Raw genomic sequence first — 6068 nt, forward strand, 5'->3', positions numbered from 1 at the left:
CTCTCTCTCCACCTAGACAAGCAAGGCAGCGATCACATGAGCAGGCAGGCACACAGGGTAGGCAGACTGCCTACATCTACTCACCAGCATAGAGGCTTCCATTCCACATTTTTCTTTTGCCTTCTATGATGCGGAGGCTACAATCCCAAAATGCCTTGGGAATCACGAGAAATCCGATGTGTCAGACATATACCAGGAGAAAGCAGATTCATTTACTAATACAAGGTTGTACATTAGCTTTATATATCTGCCTACATCGACATGTTATACGAACAGCGGATGTTTATGAGGATCACCCCCGATCAGACAAATTATCTTATTTTGTATCATTCAGCTACGTCACCAGCTTATGGTTAGGTTCACACTATGTACAAACGAGGACCGTCAGTGAGCAAATAACGTCCGATATTTCAAAAATTATAAAAGTTCAATCTCGGCACTCACCATAATGCTTCATCATTTTTATTGTGGAAAAAAGTCCATGACAAAATACAACGGCAACAGGACGTTTCTGCGTCAAGCCTTCCTCAACTGTCTCAACTGAGACAGTTGAGGAAGGCTTGACACCAAAACGTCCTGTTGCCTCTCTGAAGACAAGAGAGGGGGAAAAGTGGCCATGTTTTTGTAGCACTGGATAACCCCTTTATTTCTCCTGTGCAAAGTGTCAAAGAGGCTTTCCCAAGCCTCTGAATTGCTGCTAGCTGGTATGCCTCCTCCTTCTCTCCCCCTCCATAGACATGTTTTGCTTGTAACTCAATCTTTTACCAAGAATTATGCCAAGCTGATTTTTGGAAGAAGCAAGATGCACGATAACAAGGAAAGGATACATCTTTGTCTGATAAGTGGTCCAAACCATGGAAACCGCAGTTTCCAAATGTAAAATAATGAACTTGGGGAGGAGGAATCTGAGTATCATATCGATGGTTCTGTGTTGGCAAAGACTTCAGAAGAGAAGGATTCAGTGGTAGTGATTTCTTACAGCCTTAAAATGAGTCACCAGTGCAGTCAGGCGGTAGGGAAAGCAAATCATATGCTGGGCTGTATAGCTAGAGGTATAACCAGTAGGAAGAGGTGGATTGCGATCCTGCTGTATAGAGCTCTAGTGACAACACATCTGGAATACTGTATTCCGTTCTGGAGAACTCACCTAAAAACTGGTTTCAGAAACTTATATACATTTTTAAATTTCTTCCATTTAAAAATCTCAAGTCTTCCAGAACTTATCAGCTGCTGTATGTCCTGCAGGAAGTGGTGTATTTTTCCAGTGTGACACAGTGCTCTCTGCTGCCACCTCTGTTCAGGAACTGTCCAGATCAGTAGCAAATTCCTATAGAAAACCTCTTCTGCTCTGGACAGTTCCTCACATGGACAGAGGTGGCAGCAGAGAGGACTGTGTCAGACTGAAACGAAAAACACCATTTCCTGGAGGACATACAGCAGCTGATAAGTATGGGAAGACTTGAGATTTTTTAAATAGAAGTAAATTACAAATCTATATAACATTCTGAAACCAGTTGATTTGAAAGAAAAAGCTTTTCACCAGAGTTTTTTTCCAATTACAATGATAGACTTTTTCCTAATACACTGTGTTGTTGTTTTTTTAATGAAACTTTTACCATACAGCCATATCTTTAAAACCACAAGTAGGAGAGGAGACATGGTGAATTGTGAAGTATATATATAAAAATTCACACAATTCACAAGAACAAAAGAAACTCAGTGTGTAAGGAATAGGCTGATACTAGTTGGTGTCGATAAGAATATCTTCTGACAAAATAAGGATTCAGCAGAGAAAAACACATAAAACAACCATAAATACTGATGTAAACCTACAAGTAGACAGGACAAAAGAGACAAGATGGGAGGGTGCTGTAATAAAGTGCTCTGTGGAAAATGTTCTATATCCCAGAGGGAGATGGAATCAATAAGGCTGTAGAGCATTCTCTCGCCTGAGATAGAATTCGACCCAAAACAACCAGACATACTGAAACAGTGGGAGCCTATTATTCATTATAGCCATAAGAGAGTCCGTATTTAATACTTCTACACCACGTGAGCAAAGCTCCAGTTAGGTAGGAGGCAATTGTTGCTTCCATTTTGCGTCAATAAGAGTGAAAATACACAATTGGGTTGCATTGCAGTTTTCAATAATTCAATGATTTACTATCGGAAACTGATGGGCTGCAGTTAAAAACTACAATAAAACCTGATTGTGTGTTTTCACCCTTGGGCATCTGGCCACTGTGAGGATATGAAGTAGTAACTTAAAGCGAATGTACCATATCATAAGTGAAATTTAGTTTTTTGTTTTTTTTTAGTATAAAATCCCCATAGAAAACCTCTCCTGCTGTGGATAGTTCCTGAAATGGACAGAGGTGGCAGCAGGGAGCAAACACTTAAAAGAATACACAACACTTCCGGTGCAGAAACCCGCTGACACAATCCATTTTTCAAAGCACTGTTCGGTTTCCACACTCGGCACCGGCCCGCTCTATGCACTGATAGTGAGCCCCTCGCCTCCATTAGAATCAAGCCTGTCCGCGCCACAGAGGAAAGGATATTGTCACCAGAATCTCTGCCCCAGAAGCTGTGTATTCTTTCCAGTCTTTACTACCTGCTGCCACCTCTGTCCATGTCAGGAACTGTCCAGACTAGGAGAGGTTTTCTTTGAGAATTTTATACTACTCTGGATAATTCCTGCCATGGACAATGGTGGCAGCAGAGAGCACTGTGTCAGACTGAAAAGAATACACCACTTCCTGCAGGACATACAGCAGCTGATAAGTACTGGAAGACTTAAGATTTTTTTTAAATAGAAGTAAATTTTAAACCTATATAACTTTGAAAGGGGAAAAAAAATCCTTTACGGGGTACTAATTTTCAAATTAACTGGTACCAGAAAGTTATACAGATTTACTTCTTTAATTCTATCTAAAAGACTCAAGTCTTCCAGGAATTATCAGCTGCTGTATGTCCTACAGGAAGTGGTGTATTCTTTTCAGTCTGACCAAGTGCTCTCTGCTGCCACCTCTGTCTGTGAGCAGGTTTTTTATGGGAATTTGCTCCTGCTCTGGACAGTTCCTAACATGGACACAGGTGGCAGCAGAGAGCACTGTGTCAGACTGGAAAGAATTCACTTCCGGCAGGACATACAGCAGCTGATAAGTACTGGAAGACTTGAGTCTTTTAAATAGAAGTAATTTTTTTTTTTTTGTCTTTGGAGTAACCCTTTAAACACTGTTTTCAGTATTTTAGTTGGGTCTACATAGAATTAGCAAAAAATGTGGTTACAAAGGTATAGCTCTATGAGGATCTTTATGAGGGTCTGGGCCTCTCCCATGGCTCAAATTAGGGACAAGTGCGGGATCGTACCCTCTGATGCTCCCACAATACCAGCAAACAAAGGCGTGGCTGGATTGCCACTATGTAATGCAGGTATATGATACCAGAACATAAGGGGGGAGATTTATGAAACATGGTGTAAAGTGAAACTGGCTCAGTTGCCCCTAGCAACCAATCAGATTCCACCTTTCATTTTCCAAAGAGTCTGTGAGGAATGAGAAGTGGAATCTGATTGGTTGCTAGGGGCAACTGAGCCAGGGTCACTTTACTCCATGTTTCATAAATCTCCCCCAAGAAGTTTGTATTGTTTTTTTTTGTACGTGAAACAAACAGAAGTTTTGGCTGCTCTGTTCCATTATAGGCCAAGGTATCTTGGAGAGTTTAGCTCCCAAATTTTTTTTCCCAAAATTTTTTTCAGTAAATTCTGGTATAAACAGAAGCCAAAATGTGGGTGTGGACAGGGCCCAATAATACTGCTAATTCTATAACAATCTAGCATCTAGCAATCTTGCTATGATCTCTATAGTGAACAGCACTGAGGAAATTGACGTCATGTGTAATTCTGTGAATGTGCTGTGTAATGGTGGCCTGTATATGGATAGGTTGCTTGTTGGCAATGGCAGACGCACCCTTTGGGTGACACATACATTTCTGCATGTTGTTGTGGAGATCTCAATGAGTCACTCAAGTTTATTGCAAGTGCTGACGCATCCAGTCCAGTGATGGGGAGAAGGAACTTTCTATTCATCTGCTTATGGGCTACAAATATCTTTACCGATGAGGTCGGTCTGTATATGATTTGCACATCCGCCATTTTGTATATGGCAGTGCAGTCTATCTGAGCCGCTACAGGAGATGAGAGAATTAAGACTATAGGGTCTCTGGGTCTTATCACACCCAGATCGACTCAATAGTGTGGTCACACTCATGGCAAGTAATTTACATTAAAGGGTATCTCTTCCGTGATTGTGTTGCCATGGATACGTCCAATGCCGGCCAAGTTCCATGCATGAGTCCAGGGACATATCCATCGCAACCCACTCTTCCAGCAGCACACCAATCGGAAGAGATCAGCTTTGTGACAGGTACCCTTTAAGCCAATGTAGAAGCAGAATATGTATGTATGGTAACAATGGGGGAGATTTATCAAACATGGTGTAAAGTGAAACTGGCCCAGTCGCCCCTAGCAACCAATCAGATTCCACCTTTCATTTTCCAAAGAGTCTGTGAGGAATGAAAGGTGGAATCTGATTGGTTGCTAGGGGCAACTGAGCCAGATTCACTTTACACCATGTTGGATACATATCCCCCAATGTTCCTATACAACTGTGGAGATGGGGATGTCAGGTTTTTGACGGGTCCTTAAGGGGGTACAGGGAGGGGTAAATAGTCCTACAATCCAAAAGTCCCCCTCCAAAAAAATAAGTTGCCTATTTCTTGTATGAGCTGACTTGGGAAACATAGGTAACATGTCAGTTTTACCATAAAAATAACAGCATAAACACAACCCCCCAAAAATACATTTATTTCGGATTTGCAGCGTATTTTATGGAAACAATTACAATTGGTGTTGCAAAAAATAAGGGCTCATGTGGGTCTGTAGGTGAAAAAATGCAAGTGCTATGGCCTTTTAGACACAAGGAGGAAAAAAATAAAAATTGGCCTGGTCCTTAAGGGGTTAAGCAGTTTTGATATTTGGCATTTAGACATGTTATACGTCTGTTGGTGATGAGTAAAGTAGGATCAGGTGCAGCCTGTTCCATAACCGGAGGGTGATATCTACAATCTGAAACTGACACCTATCGCTATCGGAGATTACTATGATGCAGGTTGTTTAAAGTGACTCTGTACCCACAATCTGCCCCCCCCCCCCTAAACTACTTGTATCTTCTTATAACTGCTTTTAATCCAAGATCTGTCCTGGGGTCAGTTCGGCAGGTGATGCAGATATTGTCCTAAAAAAACACTTTTAAACTTGCAGCCCTGTGCCAAATGGGCGTGGCCTAGAGTGTCTGTGCATTAGGCTGGCACAACCTCTCTGTCCCTCCTCCCCGCCCTCTTCATCATTAGGAATGCCCCAGGCAGATTTTCTCCTATTCATCACCTGTGTAAGCACGGCACATGGGCTGGATCATTAAGGCACCTGTGCAGTGTTCACTGCAGAGGAATGGGAAAAATCCTGCCTAATGATAAAGAGGGTGGGGAGGAGGGATGGAGGGGTGGTGCAAGGTTAAGGCACAGATACTCTAGGCCACGGCCGTTTAAAAGTTGGTTTTTTTTTAGGACAATAACTGCATCACCTGCCGAACAGACCCCAGGACAGATCTTGGATTAACCAATAGTATAACCAAATCTTGCTTGTTTACTGAGTTACAATTTCTAAAAATTGTGAGCTCGTGTTACTCATACCAAGTTACTTGTAATCCAAGGTTTCACTGTTTATGAAAATATTTGCTTTTACTTTTTTTTTACATTTTGCATTCAGATATATTAAAAAAAAAACGCGAAATAAGCTGGAAAATATACCGACCTTGCAATGTGCGCTGAGATGCTGTATCTACACTTCACTATAAGATCTGGGGAATAAAGAACCCAGGGCCTTGAAATCTGCTTTTATTCTTAGACTATGGTATTTGCACATGTTCACTCTACAAATATACGTGACATTGACTTTACAACCTTGTGAGTTTTGCTTCTTTTAAAAAACAGAAGTTGCGGCCGTGAAG

Source organism: Dendropsophus ebraccatus, chromosome 13, assembly GCF_027789765.1.
Source record: "Dendropsophus ebraccatus isolate aDenEbr1 chromosome 13, aDenEbr1.pat, whole genome shotgun sequence".
In the NCBI taxonomy this organism is placed as follows: Eukaryota; Metazoa; Chordata; class Amphibia; order Anura; family Hylidae; genus Dendropsophus; species Dendropsophus ebraccatus.